This window comes from Bacillus rossius, chromosome 1 (genome assembly GCF_032445375.1).
Source record: "Bacillus rossius redtenbacheri isolate Brsri chromosome 1, Brsri_v3, whole genome shotgun sequence".
Classification (NCBI taxonomy): domain Eukaryota; kingdom Metazoa; phylum Arthropoda; class Insecta; order Phasmatodea; family Bacillidae; genus Bacillus; species Bacillus rossius.
The window spans coordinates 120466052-120488270 of record NC_086330.1 but is presented as its reverse complement, the minus strand read 5'-3'; positions in this window follow the sequence as shown (position 1 = coordinate 120488270).

Sequence of the window (22219 nt, the reverse complement as noted above, 5' to 3'; positions counted from 1 at the left end):
TTTTCGAAATAAATTCACCAACAGGCGACAGCGGAGACACGAAACGGCCATTTTGGACACAGGAAGGGTCGAAGGCCAGACAGACCGGCGCGACGAGGCGAGCGGACAAAGGACACTCCAACCACCCCCACCCCCGCACGTCATCACGGCGAGGCGAGCAACGGAGCGACGTCACCACCCCCACTCCGCACGGACCGTTTTCGCCTCCTCTTTGTGCGGCTGTCCGGGCACCTACCCCCACCTCGTCACCCCGCTTCACGCTCTCCGCTTCGGGCAACCATCCTGATACCCCCACTCCGCGCGGACCGTTTTCGCCTCCTCTTTGTGCGGCTGTCCGGGCACCTGCCCGCCGCCGATCTCAAACCCGCGCGCTACAACACGCGCCCAGACTACAAACAGCCCGTCACAGACGGCGAACTTGAACGTACAACATACAACTCAACATGCAGGCACCACCTACTACAGACCTCGTGTGCACGCGTTGCCTATTACCAAGGGAAATAGACCTATTGACGGGATCACTGCCGTGGTACAGGACATGCCAATGCGCGAACACCCGGGACAACGTCACTGAGCAGACCTGGGGCAAGCCCTGGAGCGAGACGTTACTCGGCGAGCCGCACACCCAATTACCGTGGTCATGGGCACCGCTTAAGACGGAGGCACAAGCTAACGTCACACTGGGAGGCATACTACCGACTATGGGCCTCACGAGTGCGCGGACCAATCCGGCACCCAAATACATCCCACCACCAAGCGCAATCACCGGACCAAACACGGGGATGCATACACGCAACCCGTGCTACACAGGGAAGTTAGCACTACCCGAGTTCAGCGGAATAGGGCACGAAGTACCCAGAGACTTCCTAACACACTGCGAGGTCAGACTGGCACGGTCCGGAATACCGACCGATGAGTGGTCGGGGCGAGCGAGCGAACAGCTGAAGGGGACCGCCCGCCAATGGTGGAACACCTGGGGACGTTTCGGCATGCCCTGGGAGGAGTTTGCCATGTCGTTCAACCGCCGATTTGACACGGAACACGCACTGGTCCAATGCACGACACAGTTCTATGGCGAACGCCAACGCGACGGCGAACCCGTCGAGCAGTTTCTGGCCAAGAAAATGCAACTGTTCAATCGAGTAGCACCCGGCGCCGCGCCAGCCACCGCGCTCGCAACCATTACCACCCTCCTACACAATGAACTGCAACCGTTCATGCGGTGTTACCGCGCAGAGGAAGTTGAGGACTACGTCCGACAAGCCATAGACACGGAACGGAACATCCGGGGACTGCGACACTACGACTCCCCGAACACCGACCGGGACCTGGCCAGACGCCCAATGGGTCAGAGAATAGCCAGCGTCCAGAACCGGGAAGCAGGGGGCTACCCACCCAACCGCCCACGACGAGCCATCGAGGACGCACCACCACCTGGTAGGCCCGATGGGTCATCGACACAGCAGGAACCCCCACTACCGCGATGCCAGTTGGGCTGCCCCGCAGGTACCCGCCACTGGCATGTCGACTGCCCACGCCGGCAAACACCACACGTCACCAACACGTCGGGAAACGCCCACCCGGGGGCACGGCGGTAAAACCCGCGCCTCCGAGCAAACCGAGCCAACCCACACCCGCCGCGGAAATAGCCACACCGCAACTAAACCAGCTAGTCCGTCCCCGCGACGGCCTACTCCGCATCCCCGTGGAAGTCAACGGACAACCCACGGCGGCCCTGGTAGACACGGGCGCGAGCCACGTGTTTGTGGCCCCCCACCTGGTACCCCCCGGCGCGCTGCAGCCCCACCAAGCCGAGTTACGGTTAGCAACCAGCACGCAACCGGGAAGGACAGTGGGGCAAGCCGAACTCGAGGTACGCATTCGGGACGACGTCACCACGGTAACCGACCTAGTGGTAGAGGACTTACACGAAGGGATAGTACTAGGCCAACCATGGTTAGCGAGACAAGATGCGGTGATCGAAATGAAACCCAGACGAGTTTACATTGGCACCCGCGAGCGGCTCACGGTGTACGCCATAGGCACTACCCCCGAGAGTCAGGGGGAGAAAGTAACCTTAGACCAGTTCCGCCACAACGTCCCCCACGAGTACCGAGCAGCAGTGGAACGCGTGTTGGCAGAAAGGCAGGACGTCTTCGCGGTAGCCGACCCACTGAAGCGCACCACCATCACCAAACACCACATCCCGACCACCCACGACAACCCAGTACACGAGGCCCTGAGAGGCTACGGGTTCCGGGAGCAGAGGGCCATCCGGGAGCAAGTGGCGGACATGCTTTGCGACGGGGTAGTCGAACCGTCCAACAGTCATTACAATGCTTGCGTCGTATTAGCCCCAAAGAAAGACGGTTCGCTATGCTTCTGCGTCGACTTTCGGCCGCTAAACGCGATCACGATTAGCTCACCCCCACCTCAAATCAGCGTCGACGCCGCCGTAGCCGGACTCGGCCGCGCGAAAGTCTTCAGTACGCTCGACCTGAAGGCTGGGTATTGGCAAGTGCCCATACGGGCGGAAGACAGGGGGAAAACCGCGTTCACGATACCAGACGGGCGGAAGTTTCAATTTCGCGCCATGCCTTTTGGGCTAAAGTGCGCACCGGCCACGTTCCAGGGAATGATGACCCGAGTGTTGGAGGGGTACCTGGTCCGGTTTGCGATCGCGTACCTCGACGACGTGATCGTCTTCTCCGAGACGTGGGAGGACCACGCCAGACACCTGGCGCTGGTCCTAGAACGCTTAGCCACACACCATCTCACGGCCGCACACCACAAGTGTCATATAGGGACCCAGGAGGTCGAATTCCTGGGCCACCTAGTAAGCGCGGCTGGCAACCGACCCCAACCCGTTCACTTGCGCAAGATCGCTGAGGCGGCACCACCGCGGACGAGGAAGCAACTCCAACGGTTTATCGGCCTAGTGAACTGGCTCAGGGGGTACATTCCCGACTTCTCCCGTACCATCGCACCGCTGACCGACCTCCTGTCACCACGGGCACGGTACCATTGGGGCGAACCCGCGCAACGCGCCTTTGAAGAAATAAAAGCCGCCTTCACTCGCTGTCACACCCTCACACAAGTAGACCCCGGACGCCGCCTCTACCTCCAGACCAACGCCAGCGCACTCGGTGTGGGCGCTGTGCTCTTCCACACGGACCCGAACGGGGTCCGCGAGGTCATCGACTACGCTAGCGCAAAGCTCGGACCGGCCGAACGCCGGTACCACAGCAACGAGCAAGAGTGCCTAGCCGTAGTCTGGGCCATGAAGAAGTACCGGCCCCACCTGGAGGGGAAGTGCTTCACACTGAGGACGGACAACAGCTGCCTCACCTGGCTGCGTACGATGCAGGGGCGGAAAGGCAAACTCATACGATGGGCGCTATTCCTCCAGTCGTTCGACTTCGACGTCGAGCACGTTCCCGGCACGGAGAACCAGCTCCCCGACTTACTGTCGCGGGAACCCGACGACCGAACAGAGCTGACGGACGAGGACGACTGGGAGGAGATTCTACCCCCGGACACACCACACGGACACGCATCGCACGACTCGGCATGCGCGCGCATCACGGCCGACGCGGACGGGGACGAAGACCCACCCAACACCGTGGCCGACGTCCAAGACCGGGTACGTCGAGCACAGGAAACGTCAATAGACGCGGCAAGACGCCGCCAGCAAGCGACCGCCGGACATGAGGCGTGGCGCGTGCAAGACAGCCTGATTCAGACTCACACACCCGGACACCAGGAAGACTGGAGGACCTACGTCCCGACGGAAGCCCGAGAAGCGGTCCTTCGGTTCTTCCACGACCACGACCTCGCTGGACACCCGGGGACCGATCAGACACGACGAGAAGTCACCCGGCACTACCACTGGCCCCGCGTCACGTACGATGTACGTACGTACGTGCGCGAATGCGAGGTCTATCAGGCGAGGAAAGCGAGGCGGCGTGACGGCGAGGAGCAACAACGACCCAGGGAACCCACCACCGCCTTCTAAAACGATAGCCTTAGACGTAATGGGCCCCTACCCCCGCACGCCGCGCGGCAAACGCTTCCTCCTCGTCGTGACAGACCTCTTCACGCGGTGGACGGAGGCGTATCCATGCGGGAACGTGCGCACACCTACCATCATCAGCCTGCTGACCAGGGAATTCCTGTCACGTTGGGGATACCCCCAGTCGGTGTTGACGGACAACGCCAGTCAGTTCCTGGGGCGACATTGGAAGGGCTGGTGCGACGAACACCAGATCGAGCACCACACGACGCCCGCCTACCACCCGAGAGCGAACCCGACAGAGCGCCGGAACCAGGAACTGAAGGCACAGCTCCGGATCCGGCTGGGGGCGGACCACACGCAGTAGGACCTGCACGTGGCTGACGCCCTCTTCTGTGTACGACGCCGCACCAACGCCGCAACCGGCCGCACACCGGCCGAAATGATACAGGGCCACAACCTGCCCTTACCGGGAGAATGGGCCACACACGGCACTCCACACCCCGACGAGACGACGGAGGAACGTGACCAACGACGGGTGACTCTGCACGACGAGGCAAGACGTAGACAGGAGAGGTACGCCAACCGGATCACCCCAACCACAGATCATCCTCCACCCGCCGTGCAGGTCGGCGATCAGGTGTTCGCGCGACTACACCCACTTTCAGCCGCACCCCGCAACTATTGCGCGGGACTGGCCCCGCGCTGGGGCGGGCCATACACGGTACGGCGACGACTAGGCAGGACGACGTACTTAGTCCGCACGGAGGGACGGCGCTTGAAGAAGGTGCACAGGGACGACATCCGGCTCACCGCCCTACCTGGGGAGAGGAACCCAGACGGAGATGCAGGACCCCCCACTCCGGACGAAAACGGACGCCGTACGCCGGAGAGCGACGTAGTCCAGGAAGAGGACGACTCGCCAGAAGCGACCCCCGCTAGGAGCAAACCCGAACCGCGCCCATACCGCACCCTGGAATTCACGAACACCACGTCCAACAGGCCCCGCGACGAACCCGCGGACACGCCCGTGACATCACCCGCAGAGGCCGCGTCAGACGACGAGGCGAGGCCACAACCACGGCGGTGGCGGCGCCCGCCCACGTACCTCGACGATTATGCACTTAGCACGGCCACGGGGGACACCGGGGGCGACCCCGCCCACGACGTGCCAGACGAGCCGGAAGAGGTCCACGAGGACGCACCGGAGACGGCAGTGGTACCTTGGGAGGGGAGCGTGGTGTACGAGAGCCCCCCACCGCAATACTACCCACGGGGCAAGGACGAAGAGGCCGTGGAGATCGCCGAGCTGTCGCACAGCATAGGTCAATCCGATGCATGCAACGACGACGGGCCAACGCCGACCGTCACGCAACCCAGAGAGACCGACTCGGAGATCGCCGCCTCAGCATCAGCCGCCATACCCGAACGGGAACGGACCCCGTACCAGTCCACGAACTGTCAACCGCCGCCGAAGGAGGACCTCCGCGGACCGGGACATCGACTGGGGACAAGCGAACCCGCCAGCGAGCCCGCGGAACGACCCCGACGGGCCCACAGACCTCCAGTTCGCCTGGCCGACTACGACCTGGGAACAGGGCGCAGAGCCTGTCAGCCGCAAGGCCACCTCGACGAGTCGACCCCCGGATGTTCGGCGTGGGACCACCCGGGACAGGTGCTCGGGCCCTACCAACTGCGGCCACCGCGAGCACCACCCGGGTGGAGCTGTTGCCGGAGCTAGGAGGCGCCACGACGCCGCCCCCGGCACGCCTGCCACGACGGCAACCGGGGCGGCGCGCACGTTGGCCCAGTCGGCCACGATCACCAGGTCCAGTGCGCTGGCCCTACCAGCCGCTGACCACACACCGGCACCACGACGCCGCCCCCGGCACGCCTGCCACGACGGCAACCGGGGCGGCGCGCACGCTGGCCCAGTCGGCCACGATCACCAGGTCCAGTGCGCTGGCCCTACCAGCCGCTGACCACACACCGGCACCACGATGCCGCCCCCGGCACGCCTGCCACGACGGCAACCGGGGCGGCGCGCACGCTGGCCCAGTCGGCCACGATCACCAGGTCCAGTGCGCTGACCCCACCCAGGCGCCACGATGCCGCCCCCGGCACGTCTGCCACGACGGCAACCGGGGCGGCGCGCACGTTGGCCCAGTTGGCCACGAAAACCAGGTCCAGTGCGCTGGCCCTACCAGCCGCTGACCACACACCGGCACCACGACGCCGCCCCCGGCACGCCTGCCACGACGGCAACCGGGGCGGTGCGCACGCTGGCCCAGTCGGCCACGATCACCAGGTCCAGTGCGCTGACCCTATCAGCCGCTGAACCCGCCCAGGCGCCACGACGCCGCCCCCAGCACGTCTGCCACGACGGCAACCGGGGCGGCGCGCACGCTGGCCCAGTCGGCCACGATCACCAGGTCCAGTGCGCTGACCCTATCAGCCGTTGACCCCGCCCAGGCACCACGACGCCGCCCCCGGCACGTCTGCCACGACGGCAACCGGGGCGGCGCGCACGTTGGCCCAGTCGGCCACGATCACCAGGTCTAGTGCGCTGACCCTATCAGCCGCTGAACCCGCCCAGGCGCCACGACGCCGCCCCCGGCACATCTGCCACGACGGCAACCGGGGCGGCGCGCACGCTGGCCCAGTCGGCCACGATCACCGGTCCAGTGCGCTGACCCTATCAGCCGCTGACCCCGCCCAGGCGCCACGACGCCGCCCCCGGCACGTCTGCCACGACGGCAACCGGGGCGGCGCGCACGTTGGCCCAGTCGGCCTTGATCACCAGGTCCAGTACGCGGAGCCAACCAGCTGCTGAGCCGCGAACCACGCCGGGATGGAGCGGCCGGAGCTAGGGGTGGCCCCATGTTAGCGGGACCATAAGCGGCGCAAGGTCGGGCTTCACAGGGGGGGGGGGGGGGGCGTTTGACGTCGTCTGGCCGACGACCACCCCAGAGCCCGACCTGCACCCGCCAGTATACGCTCCCGCTAACGGAACACACCCCTGGCCATGGCCCACCCGAGTCAGGCGACCCGAACAGCAATTAAAGACAAAGCCGCGGAAACCTGAGTAGACAAGAGAAGAACCGTACCCATTCCTCCTGAAACATTAAATGAGGATTTTAGCGACAATAAAATCTCTTCCAGACACACCCGTTTGGAGTCTAGCGTAATGAGGTCACGCCTGGCGCGAGAGAGGCCGAGCCTCCCTCGGACGCCATGCCAGTTCGGCAGTTCAGCGCAGCTCATGGACCGGGGCGGACCTACGTCCCACGGAGAGGCAACATCCTTTGTCTACATTGAAAGTAACGTCCGGTAAATATAGTCACTAATTAACCAAACCCCTTTTATTACTTAACCTCTCCGTGAGTACCCGGTCCCTTTTTTCGGTCCCGGACCTAATCCGGCCGCATCAACTTAAGGACACCCCGCACCACACTTGGTCAGCGGGGCTGCTCTTCAGCATACGGCACGGGCCGTCTCCCGCAACGTACAGAACTTTGTTTAAGGTCACGCGCACGGCGCTGACCACAAACCCGCAAGGGAACTTGGACAAACTTAATTGCGGTGCGTGTTTCACCACAGTGGGCACAACACCCGCGCCGAGACATTTGCATACGGGATTGGCCGTCTCCAATCGCCCGCCCCTTAATTCAGTGTATTTTTGTATCCCGTATTTTGTACTGCTAACTTACGTTACCCGAGTAACGAGTGCCACGTAACTTGTGCGCGCCCCCTTAATCCAGTGTATTTTTGTATCCCGTGTTTTGTATTGCTAACTTACGTTACCCGAGTAACGAGTGCCACGTAACTTGTGCGCACCCCCTTAATTCAGTGTATTTTGTGTCCCGCCTTTGTGTTACGAAATTACGTTACCTGCGTACCCAGTGAGACGTCTGAGACATAACAGCATCCGAGGCCACGTAACGCGGAACACAAACAATACGGCGCCACGGAATAACAAGTAAAACCCCCGGGGACCTCTGTAGAGTGTTGTATTGTGTACGACTCGCTCCTCTGAATAAAAGTTACGACACCGCCACCTCAACTCCACGTCTCTTATTTAAAATCATCTCACGCAACACCGCCGCCGGCCCTAGTGGGCCACGCAGGGGCACATACATCCACGACCCCAAATTCACGACTAGAAATGAGCTAGTCTGGCGCCCACCCGGACAACACAGATCAAGAACCGCCTTTTCCCACTAGGAGCCACACCGGGACTCGAGCCCGAGACCCCGGACGACGGCAACTATTATATTTCTTGGCTTTTCCGTATTAAAGGACGTTTTCACGGACCAATGCACCGATTGAGATTGCGGCAGGGCCGGATATGTTTCCAGGCTCCAGGATCGGAAAGCAATGTGTATGTTTTTTTTTCCTTTTCCAACCATTTTAAGCAAACGAATTCTCTGTGCGGTGGAAACGGTTACATGAGGCATTAGCCAGTCGATGCTCATGAGTGTTAGTTTCACAGGCAACGGTTGCGCTGCCGTGTCTAACACCGCGTTGTTCTGAGAGTTTGACACCAGTAACACTTATTCTTGTCGAATGTTAACAAAAACCTGTTTATAATCTTCGAAAAATCCCATGAGATGACTCAAAGGCATGCATATTTCAAACTCACAGTTTGCATTAATGGGTACACTATAGTCGTCAGACAAGCCCCAGCCGACCATCTTGGAAACAGCGTTTTCACTGGGCGTTAGTAAAAGATAGTTTTTAATTGTAGTCACTAATCCAACGTCGCGACATTCATCTATCTGTAAATTATTTACCTCGTATGCAATCCTGTTAAACATGTGTAAAATTCCATTTCTAACAATTTTTGCGTATGTAGCGGCCTGGCCATTCGGTTTGACGAATTTTCCGCGGATTCTTAACAGACTTTTTCATGGCAGACAATAAATATCAGATTTCTGGATTGCAATACGTGTCTCGGAATTTAAATTATAATGACCAGAAATGAATGGGCGGTAGCTATGAATTTCCGTTTTCGTGATATCATTTTCAAATTGAATTGGCTGGTCGACTTGGAGAATGCTGGAATCCAATTTGGGATACTTTGAATCCTAGTTTCTTGATAAAACGTATATTTTTACGTGTTAACCGTTTGGCGTCTCGCTGACTACTGGGTCTGCCTTCGACACCACCGGAACCTTTATGAATGCCAAAGTATTTCACTCCCATATTTTTTTTAAATGCAGACGTAACATTATTTCTTTGCCTCTAAAATCTATGAGCTTCCCGTTTTGGTCGACTATCCTCACAGGCAACTCGTGAATTCGTTTAACGATCACCGGAACGTATACGACAGTTTCAGGTACTTCGATGACCTTAACCAGGCGGGACGCTGGGATAAAACTCGTGTATACTCAAGCTAGGTGGTCCGTTTAAATAGCTGGAGCCTACGATATTTGTATCTATTCGTATGACCGATACAGGGAAAATATTGACCGGTTGTGTTGACTCATGCATTCGACCTGTCACGTAAATTTTAGGTTCAAAACCGAGCATTTTTCGGATCGTATCGCTTTCTGTAAAATTGATATCGTAATTACAATGCATATTACATTGCAAGGTATAAGGGTTGCCTCACAAAATAAATTTTGCATTGTGTGGTAACAGTTCTCCGATGTAACTTTCCAAATCTGAAATTTCATAACTTCCGACGGGAAGAGACACAGGACCATGTTTTTCAAAAAACGGAATTTGTTGTTTTTTTCGTCAACGTTCGGTATGGAATGGTATGTTTGAAAGTCGATGAGCCCTATCTGCCACTCTCCATTCGTAAGGTCCAGGGGTGGGAAATATATGGACCGCAATTCGGAATTTTTTCCCGTTAATATAAGTGAAATTGACATTTCAGGTTAGCTTGCACTACAGTATGGACCACCAGGGTAGGTTGAACTCTGGTATAGACTGGATGCGTCAATGGCTAGTGTATCTGTGATGTTTAAAATTATTTCTTTTGCTTCTCATACACGGACACTAGAAATCTTAAACATAAATGACCGCAATTCCATGATTTGATTGTCTGTTGTCTATCGTAATTGTAACTTAAACTTGTGCCTTTCAGGTATTTTCTTACTTCAGGAGGCGGTCTGAGGTCGCCATAGCTGTCATAATACAGCGCAGTGCTGCCAGACTTTTTATATGCAACCCAGTGCGTTCCTTTTCTTGTAGATACGTCTAGATTAATGATCCCACACTCATAAGGTTTTGATTTTAAAGGTAAGTTATCTCTCATGAAAACGCCTCAGGGAATTTTTGATTTTCAACTTGAATACAGCATTTTCTAAGGCCGATGTAGTGTGCAGTCTGTGAGGCAAGGCTAAAATCACCCTTTCCACTTTTTTTTTTACTGCTTTCTTAATCACTGCCTGACAGTCCCTACCCGTGAGGCCATCTGGCAGAGTTAAAAGCGTCCCCCCCTCCTCTGTCCACCCTTCCTTTTCCGTCGGCGGCGAACGCCGCCTCCCACGGCCTTGTAGGGTCTTAAAAAAAGTCTCGCACCATTTTTGGAACGATTTGCTAAGGCTTGAATACGTCTGTGATGCTGTGCATTTTGTTGCAACAGTTTTGTCTGATTATTAGCTGTCGTCACGCTTTTTGCGATTCCGGCTGCGCCTCCGATCAAAGAACCGAGCGCTGCCAGAGCTGGAAATAGAAATGGTAGAACACCGTCCTTTTTATCATGTTTATTTTTCTTATTTTTTTTCTTTGTGAATCTTATGCCGGACCCTAGTTTACGCTTAACACCCATTATTTTACTTACGCTCCAAGCCGCGATCTTTTAACCTAGCTTACTTTGAGGGCTCTGTGCAATTTGTTTAGCTTTAAGTGCTAAAATGCGGTCCGCTTGATGTCTGTTTTCCAAATCGTTACTTTTGAGTATGAAATATCGTGTTCTTTGCACGCTCTATCTAATTGATTTTCTCCTGGGTCTCCGCGTGCTAAACGTTTTTCAAGTTTTGTACCGGGCCCACAGTACTGATAAGTTGGCAAATTTAGCTTGAAAGGTAATTTATTTATGGCAGAGTTAATAAGTCCTCTACCCTTCACCCTCCTTCCAGCACGACGTATATCAGCGTAATGACTTTGGGGGGTATAAATAAGACAGTTTTATACTTTTTTCGCTTCAGTTGTAACGATGGAAGTAATCCCTCAACATGCCAGTCTTCCGATCGAAATTATTCATGATGATTTGATATGCAAACGAGAACAACGCCACGGACCTCTGTTGCCGAATACCATAAGATGTATAATTGCCGGACCTTCAAATAGCGGGAAAACATGTATTTTACTTTCGCTTATACAACATCATAACAGAGTGCGTTTCGAGAATATTTGTTTGTATATCAAGAGCCTAGGACAACCAAAATATAAACGTTTGGCGCAGGTGTTGTCTCATGCGCAAGGTATTAAATTTTTTCAATTTAGTGAAAATGAAGAGGTAGTGCCGCCAAGCAAAGTGCTACCAAATTTGATTATAATTTTCGATGACATCAGGTGTGAAAAACAGGCAATAGTTCAACAGAATTTTTCATGGAGCGGCATGTCTCGTACGACTGTTTTTATTTAATTCAAACGTATAGTCAAACCCGAAAACTGTTGGCTCGGGATAATGCTAATTTGATAATTTTATTTAAAATGGATCTTCTAAATCGTTAACATGTTTACCACGAGCACGTCACAACCAACATGCCATTCGATAAATTTAAAGATGTTTGTGCTCGCTGTTGGAATAGCAATGTTGGTTACGGTTTCCTAGTAATAGATAAGGATTTTCCTCTACAAAAAGGTTGTTATCGCTGTGGATTCGATCACTTCATAGTGTTACCTTCGTGAAGAATGAACTTGGGCATCTTCAAATTTGGGAGCGGCGGGAATAAACGTCAGCAACTGTCATGTCTGACTCTTACAGAAGATGGGCACTGTCAGGTTGGCGGGAAACGTTTGCACAGTGTAGGCGATCCTCGTGACGCGGCGGATGCTGCCACAAAGAATTATGTAGATGTAGCTTCCGGTGCCACCGCACATGCATGGCGAATAATTTAGAAAAAGACTTGGGTCTACTAAAAAACAGCCTCTCCTACGCTGAGGATCTTAATAACAATTTGGTAACGTATCTACGTCAGTTTGACAAGAAGAGTACAGATGTTTTCGATAAAATTCGGGAAAATTTATCTGAGAAGGAAGTTTTACATGAGTTCAAAAATATGGTATCTGTCAGTAGTGATGAGCTGAAAGTGATTTTTATGGATGTGAAGGATTTCGTTAGCTCATCACGTGACTTGCAACGGAGATTGGGAAGTTACTTGCGTCAGGCGGATAGCGATACGCGCGAGTCATTGGCCTAGATTCTAGAGCTGTTGAAGGCTCTGTCAACTGGCGGTTGCAATAGGAACTTTAACGAGCTAAATAATATTTTTCTGACTAAACACGAGGCTCTATATATACACAAACAACACTTTGAAGCAATCAAAAATGCTTTGGTCTCTACAAACGAAAAACACTCTAATACGACTGCATACCTAAGGCAGGTTGATGCAACGGATCGTGCGACATTTACAGAGCTTTTAACACTCGTGGGCGAGCAACCAAAGCTTGTAAGTAAGGAAATAGTGTCCGGTATGGAATTTCAATTTAATACTTTGATGAGTTCTCTACGCGAAGATAATGCTAAATTTATTAAGGAATCTCTATCGAGTATTGAGGATAAATTTGATAGTCTCGTTAGTGGAGCTACTTCATGTTCTCAGTTTCCACATATAATTAATCAAAGCTTGAATGCAATGAGAAATTGTCTAGACCTACTGTATAACCTGTTGGGAACGAAGCTAGCAGCCAGACCTGAGAACCAGCCAGCACAATCACCATCTGTATCGCTTCCGGCTTTAAGAGGTCCATCAGTGAATTTGTCTGGTGTAAGGCTATCTTAAGCTCCGTTTCCGAGAATTACCGTACCGGTGCAGCTTCCCATTATACCCAGTACCACTACTGCGCTTAAAAGGCACTCTTAATGTATAAAAGCCTCTATTTACATTATGCTCGCATGAGTCAGTCATGGCTTCAGAAGCAAGAAAGCACCATCACGTCATACAAAACGTTTGTGAAAAATGTGCGCGCCTGGCGCAGGATGCAGTTAATGAACAGGTATTCAAACCGATCATGTCGCGTCTCGAGAGTTCTTCTGCTATCGCAGATAATTTATCGGTTGAGGTGAAAAAAGAATCCGCTACACCTATCGCTAAACCTCAGATTAAGGCTTTCTCTAGCGAAGGTGAAGAAGATGATTTACCACTGATTGCTTATTCCGGTAAACGCTCAGCTGCGTCACGTGAGCCATTGGGTGAGGAGGCCCGGTCCTACCTAACCGGATTCAATTCTAAGATAAATGATATGACCTATGGAATTTACAAACGCAACAATCACTGGTTCTTGGGAAATAAGGAAGTTGTTTTCCTACTTAATAATTTACTTCGCATAGATGGTGAACTAATACAACCTTCACCTGGATTATATGAGCTATTGTTTTTGAAAGAACCTAAGGTGTATTCAGAAGCTGCATTGCGTCAATACACACGCTTGCTGCGCTCTACTAGCGCGTGTTATAAAAGAAATGATGCGTCATCCAAACGTTATAAAAACACTGATCATGAAAAGTTCAGGCTCATTAAGAATCTTTGTCCTGCCATTGCTTCCCATGAAGGCAATGGTTTAGTTGAAAAACTAGATTTAAATCGTCGAAAGGAATATGTTTACTGGAACTCTGTAAATTAATTATGTGATCGGCTTAGATTAATACTTGCATCGCAACAATCCGGGAACACGAGCCATTCAAATGAAGTATTGGCCATACTAGAAGAACTCATAGAATCTGGCTACATTAAAAAAAATAAGTAAAAAAAATAAAAAAAAATAACAGCCTGACGCAGTATTGCACTTGAACTACACAAAAGCGCACGCAATGTTTTTCCTCAGAGACGTGTAATCACTCATGGTCTCGGCGATCTTTTACAAATTGATTTGGTGGTAATGCAACCTTATTACTGTGCGAATAAAGGATTCAGATATATATTGGTTGCGATTGATGTTTACTCCAAGCAGGCTTACGCGGCTTCAGTATTGAAAAATACCGCGGAGCTTGTGGCTTTAGCTATGAAACGTATTCTAAATGACTCTGGAGGTTTCACTCACATGCACTCAGACTGTGGTACCGAATTTTATAACAGAAGATTTCAGACATTGATGAAAGAACACGGAATTAACCATTATTCAACCAACAGCGAACTGAAGGCCTCGGTCGTTGAACGCTTCATTAGAAGTTTAAAAATCGCTTTTGTTTACGGAAATGTCTGCTCAGGGAAACTACAAATGGCTACCGCTCTTACCAAAAGTTATGGAAATATACAATGGCAGATTACATAGGACTATCGGTGAGCCCCAACAAGGTGAAAGATAATTCTCTTCTTAAAACAGTTTACAATGTTGTGAAAAAGATAGATCACAGGCAACTTAAAGCTAGTGTAGATAATGTACGGATCTCAAGAAATTTGAATTTATTTGCAAAAGGTTATTCCGTAAATTGGTCCCACGAGATTTTTAAGGTGATAAAAATGTGCAACACTTACCCTAGAACATACTACTTGTCTGATCTGGATGGTAATGAGTTAAGGGCGGTTTTTATTCTCAAGAAATTCAAGTGACGAAGTATATAGTTATAGACACTTATTTAATTAATAAAATCCACAAGCGACTTCCTACACGTCTTCTAGTCAGCTGGAAGGGTTTCCCAAAATCAATAAAAACATGAATATCTAGAACTGATGTGGGAGACTGATGGAGTGAACCAGCCTTAACAAACTCTAACCGCGGCTGTCTGGAGACCCTTGGAATGGGGTGTGACACGTGGTGTGTGGTAGACTCCTGCAGCGCAGATGTTCACGTGTGAAGGGGCCTGCGCAGGTCGCAGCCGTGGCCTAAGGGTTTTATATATTTTATTTTTTATTTTTTAGAGCTGGCTAGAGCTGGGCTGCTGTCGACTGGTGTCTGGTCTAAAATATGTTTAAAACTCGTTGACTGTTGTAACAAGTAGGATGTTACTTTTGTCTGGAAAACACACACGTTATATTTAATCTAATTTGTAGCAATGCACTACTCGTAAAAGATATTAAAAACTGATGTGAGAAAAAAATATATATAATCATTATTTTTTTAAAAGAAACTTTACGTAAACGAGACTAACTCAAAAGAAGAAAATATTATAAGTTACTTTTGCCTGGTAATAATCAAATGGCAGGTACAGGTAACTGACACACACAAAACTTCCTGCCACGTAACTGGAGTAAAATAAATTTTTTTGTTATACATAATGTTTTATTTTTAATTTGAAATATTATTTTTATAATTAACTGCAATAATGCATGTACACGTATTATTTTTAAGTGTGGAAAGAGTATTTATTTTAACTTGGGAAGAAATTACATTTGTATACAGGTACACTTATTATGTTTAAGTGTGGGCTTTGCTAACAGGCGCCGAGCGCTTCCCTATGCCGCGTGAGGCTGTCTGGGTTATTTTTAACTCAGGAGGGGGAATGCTGTAGCATCACGTCTGCGAGGCTTGCGCGACACAGCCTTGGCAATATATAAAAATTTAATATAATGACTATAAGAGAATACTATCTATATATATATATGCACAAGACATTCTTTTAAATGACAACTGTGTGTGACGTAATAAGAATATTTCTAATAAAATGGGTGATATATTATAAATAATATTACTTTTTTTTAAGTAATTGCCTCTGTATATATAATTACTGGAAAAAACAATATAAATATATCGCTACAAGAGAACATGTCTTTAACACATAAAAAAAAATGGTGTTTGAAATCGCCGAATAGTACTAAATATATCTAAAGTATTTTTATTAACACATAAATATTGCTATAAGCATAGGTAATGCCTATAGCTTTTTTATTATAGTATTATCCAAGATGGCAGACATGCTACATAACAAATTAAGTATAATGACTATACTGGTCTAGTACTATAAAAAAACATGGCTGCCCTCTAGTGTGTGTTTTGAATTTGGCGCCTACTACTACTACTACTATAGTCATAGAGTAGTGGCTGCCGAAATAATTTTATTTTATATTCAAACTTGCAAAAAAAACCAATGACTATAATGAGAAAAAAGATGGCTGCCTGGTATGCTGTGCTACAAGATGGCGGCTTACAGCAATCGATTGTCATATATAAATTTACTTTATTTTCAAAGTTGGCTGTTCTGGATACTTCTTAGCAGCCGAAATTATTTGTTTTTACAATGTTGACGAAAAAAATAAACATGACACCCGATGCGGCTTTTTTAAATTACCGCCTTGCACTATAAAAACATAAACATGGCAGCCGCATAGCAGCAGACATATTATTTTATATTTCCCGCCTACCACTATAAAAATATAAACATGGCGGACTACATACATTTTTAAAACTTACTCAACATAAAACAAAATTTTTATAAGCATATATACATCTGAAATTATTTTTTCAAGATGGCCTCGTGGCCGTGTGGTTAGCATCGCTGACTACCAATCCAAAGGTAGACGGATCGAATCCTCGCCGTCGCGATACATTCTATTTTTGTACTTGTAAAAATTATTCCGGCGCTTGCGACACTAGCGTTCCCTAGCTTCTTAAATTAGAACCATCGCACGAGCAGACAAACCTCCACGTGACGTCAACAACCTCCTCAGGATCCCCTCCACGTGGCTCCCCACAACGCCCACCCGGCCACGTGGTGCCATGCCCACCCCGACACGGGCTCACACCACTACCTGTTTGATTGTTGACAGTGTCCCAGAATCAGCGACCTCCCCCTACTGCTGCCAGTGTCGGAGCACTCATCATCAGATCTCAAGCAATCATCTTCCGTGCCGTCGAGCGTATTTGAAATGCAGCACTTTTTAAAACTCTTTACTAGTAATGTTTCTGGGATCGCAGACCAGGCATTGAGAATCCACTGACACACAAGATACAAGCTTGGTCACCTTATTCTCCCGGTCGGTGTCATTTTGTGGTTTTCGCTCGCCATCCACTCGGAGTATTGCCGCTTCATATGTGTTTTAAACGGCCTATTGATACAGACATCAAGGGGCTGCAAAACTGAAGTTAATCCTCCAGGTATTTCGACCTGATCTGTTCGCCCATCTGTCAGATGATTCTTCGTTTCTTTGGTTAAATGACCGCGAAAGCTGTCCAACACCAGCATGCTTCGTAATTTCAACAAAGCACTGGGTCGTCGTTCCCACACATATTTAATTCAGTTCACAACCATTGCATGGTCCATCCATCCCTTCTCTTGAGCCCACACAATAATACCATTAGGGAATTTTTCATTTTTTGGGAGCGATTTCCTTTTAAAAATCACATGCGGTGGTAGTTTTTTCCCGGCGGAAAGGACTGTCAACATTACAGTGCACCACATTTTTTCACAGCCTCCAGTTAAGATGCGCACTGTTATTACACCTTTTTTTTTCAAATGTCATATCTGCAGGCATTTCAAAGTACACAGGTGTTTGGTCGTAATTTCCAATTTGTGAAAACAAATAATTGTGTTGCTTCCGCAGCTTTAAAACATGCCTCTGAAATGCTATTAATTTCTCATCGTATCTTGTCGGTCTGGCAGATTGTAGTACGCCGCCTCATGGACAAACCCTTTCTTACCATGAACCTGCGCATCCAGTTCCTACTTGCTTTAAAGCCTTCACCCATGCCAAGTTCACGAGCAATTTGCAGCGCCTTTAGCGAACACATTTCCATGCTTACAGCGTTCCCGAATTGCTGTCTGTCCTGTATGTAGTCGTAGAGTTTTTCCTCTATCTCCCGAAACTTTGCTACCGCACCACGGAACGCACGTCTATCACCACTGGCCGAAAGCAGTTTGTCTTTACTTTTCCTCCAATCCTTCACACATGATTCGTCGACATCATATTTTCGCACAGCAGCACGGTTACCGATTTCTTCCGCTTCACTGAGGGTCGGTTTTATGACCCCCGGCTAAAGTTCCGGCTAAAAATTAACCGCAGACTAGCTCTTATTTTGGTTTTATGACTCCCTGTTAACGTCTACCTTCCAGTTAAAGTTCCGGCTAACCTAGCGGGTGGATGAACGGGCCGCTAACTGCTTAACCGGAGGCTAAGCAACAGAAAATAAAATGGCGATGTATCAGGCGAGGTTAGTTGTTGATAGTGATGATGACTATTAGAGGAATTCTATTGAATATTTGCAGGATGCGATGGAATAATTTATTACTAAATATAAAATGATACGCCGTATTCGTCAAAGTTTTATTAAAAAGTACATGGCATGAAAGTGTAGTCACGCTTTTCTATTCTCGTCGAGTCGTGTATTATTATTTGACTTTAATTGATCACGAAGTACATCAACGCATGCTATGTATATAAACTTAAATGTTCCTGCTTAAGAATATGTGTAAATAAGTGAATTTTAAAATTGCATAACGAGGGTTATTATTACCTATAAAATGCGTGTTTTCGTGGAAGTTGTATCTGTGAATTTTTATTCGTAATACAGTGGACATATGCCGGGAATGAAATGCACTTCATACGACTTCAGACGTGGTTCTAATTCAATGAATACAATTGAATGTGAAAATAAATGTTACCCAATTATCCCTTCCCTATCTTACAAACCATTAGGTACTTATTATCTACCTGCCACGCAAGTGCAAAATGAAAACAGCACTGGAATTATTCTGTTTCCCGTATCCAAGTTTATCCCTTGATCCTATCGGCATGACCCTTTATATGTTGGTCTTGTTTTACATTATACTTGCTGTTTTAATTTAGCATGTTGAAAAATCCTGTACATAACACAAAATACCTAACTTATCACGATGCAAACAAATTATGTCAGGTCTTGTAAAAATGTATTTCTTTCGTATACATTTTACAATCATAATTATTTCCCCAGTGAATATGTCTAGGATCTCTCGACCTACTAAATTAAAACAGCAAGCATCCTATACCACAAACTAATTCCATCAGGATCGGATTAATTTGGATACGTGATACGAAACTATTAGTACAAAAATTAAACCTACACCAGTGAAATGACAATCGACAAGTATTTTCCCGAAACAGGGTCTATATTATTTGATTATGAAATAAATTTATGAAAGAAATGAGTGTTCTCTAGCAAAAATGTCATCCCTATTTATTTTTTTGTATAGAATTACTTCGTTAGTTTTGGCTTAATATATAACCTAACAAAATCGTGAGTTTCAATACAAGAGTAAAAATGAAAACACACGGTTTTGAATTGTAAATTGTAATTTTATGGTTTAATACAAAGCAGGTTTGACGTCAAAGTAGTTTTTGGTTAATTTAATTATATCTGTTGCAATATAATGTTCGCGGCATATTTCTTTACTGCAGCTGTAAACATTCCGAATCACAATACAAACAAACAGCTGACTAACATTCTACCAGAAAAAAAAAACTGTCTTGCAACAAAAGTTACCAAATTCTGGTTTATTTCATTACCAACACACCCATTATTACACCACACGCTTCGTCAGGTTCCGGTTAGCCAACCGCAGGCTAAGTATGGGTCATAATACACCCCTCGTTCGTTAACCGGAGGCTAGCCTAACCTGAAGGCTATCTAACCTGAGGATTTAGCCGGAGGTCATAATATCGGCCCTGATTATTTTTAATTTTTCCACAACTGTGAAAGAACGCAACCTTTTACGATTCATTACAATACTTGCAGCCAACACACATGTAAAACCACTGGGTACTTTGCGAATGAGGATAGGACAGTGCGTGGGAGCGCGCGTTTGTAACCAGCGAAGCTGCAGTGTGACAACGCTGTGAGGAATATGACCTTGACTGTCTGCCGCTTCCTTCCCATCCTTTTCCCCTACCCCTCTTGCCTATCGCAGCAACCTCCAGTCGCGCCGGTGTTATTTCGTCACCGTGCAAAAATGACCCAAGAGCCATGTAACACCCGCACCCTACTTTTTCGAACCTGAATTTTTTAAAAAAGGTGTGGGTGGTACGTGGGTTTATACGGTAATTGCTTCTTAACACATGACTTAAAATTACTCTTTTAATACTATACGACACTACTTTCAAATGTATGAAGTTGCAGCCTTACTAAATTATATAAAAGACATAAAACACATTCCATAGCTTAGCCAAACACTCCATCACTGCTTGAAAAATTGATTTCTCATCACACTATTTGCTTTCAGCTGTAGCTCTGTCATCTTGAAATTTTTATTTGCTGAAGGGTTTCTGACGAGCCGGAAACTGTGTTTGAACGCACCCATGCTCAATTTCTCACTTAACCAACATATCCATCTGGTCCTTCACATCATTCTGTGCCAAGTATATATTCAGCATTAGCAGCACACCTCATGGTGATTCCCGTTTTAAGATCAAGTCATAATTGAGACAGGCATTATCATTATCAGTCTATAAAACCACTATGAGAACTTTGCCAGTAGCTCACATACATGAATTAATTGACCATAATTGTGATTTCTGCCCTACTCCAACCTGAAAACAAACTTAATGTCACCCCCTCCCCCCCCCCTTTTTTTTTCCCCTTCTTTCCACTAGTTTTTACTACTGCAGGAGAAAAAATATTCACCACCCTACAATTTAAGAGGCTGGAACAACAAATATTCTTGTGTCCGTCCCCCCCCCCCCCCCCCCCCCCCAATTTTTGCTGTGCGTGGAACAAGGTTGTATTGGACATAGTTCACAACGCATGAAAGAGAAAGGCACTATGCAGCTGAAGAGACAGAGATGTCTGTGGCTGTCGTCGAATCATAAGAGTAGAGGCGAAAAGTGGCTTTGTAATATCACAATGTGTTTACGAACAAAGATGTTAGATTTATTGAAACTACTTATTGTTTATATCAGAAGGCAAAATGCAAAAAGGCTCTTTTCCTAATATTAACTGTATGTAAACATTGAACAAGGTTGTGACTTGCAGAGGCACAGACACGTTCTTCAGGAATTCATATCCGCAAACCTAGTATTTTGCCACACAGAGATGAATATGAACAATAATTTAGTGACTATGGGCACCACCAGTCTAAATATTTCAATATTAGGCTGGAAATTCAGAAGTTAAGTCCAAATAAATGTAAGGTAGTGGTTAAGGTGAGTGTCACAGGGCATGTTGATTTTTTTCATTTTCTTGTAATTACTATTAATTAGTTAATGGTAATTTTTGTAAATTTAACACTTTACCTTTCTTTTATTTATTGTTCTGTCACAAATATTTTCAAGAGATAAAATTTTGTGCAAGTGATAACATTATTTTCAGACACTTGTGTGATATTTTTACACCCATTATATAATATTTAGTGAACATATGTTAAAAATATTTGACAACAACAATTACAAGATATATATATATTAAAATAATATTATTAATAAGAAATGAAAAAAAAATCAACATGGGATGTGATACCCCACCAGAAGGAAAGAAATCTGCACCACACTAGTTTCCGTTTATTGCCACTCAAAGAATATTCAAATTTTTTTTCAAAAATAGTTTCTCACAAAACCTCTTGGCAGAAGAAGGTGGCGAAAAATTTAGATGAATATACAATGAGAAGAGTTAAGTAACAGTCAAACTGAAGAGGAAATAATGTTTTGCCCTAATTCACCTATTGTCCATCAAACAAAGCAAAAATTCAGTAGATTTTAAAGTAAAAAAAAAAAAGGACAAATTCCTTAACTGGGCTAGGATCTGCTATGTTTTTTCACTTTATATGTATTCCCAAAATTTATAAAGCTATTAGCAAAAAATTACTGTTGATGTGCAAGACATCCATCTGCTATGGCGAACAAGTCCCAAGTGAAAAGGCAACAAGGTTGCCTTAGTAACTGCCCAATTGTGAAAACACCTGCCACTTTATCTTGCCAAACTCATACATTACCGAAAATACTGAAACTTGACAGTGCTTATACGAACGTGATGATAGCAATTGCTATGAATGCTAAATTTTCATTTACTTTTTCTTTGCAGCTTGGTTTTGTAAACTAATCAATTAAAATAAATTTAATGGCATGATTAGCTATAAGAATAAACAATATTTGTTTGTAAGTGTGTGCATTTACTTTGATGTAGTTTTTT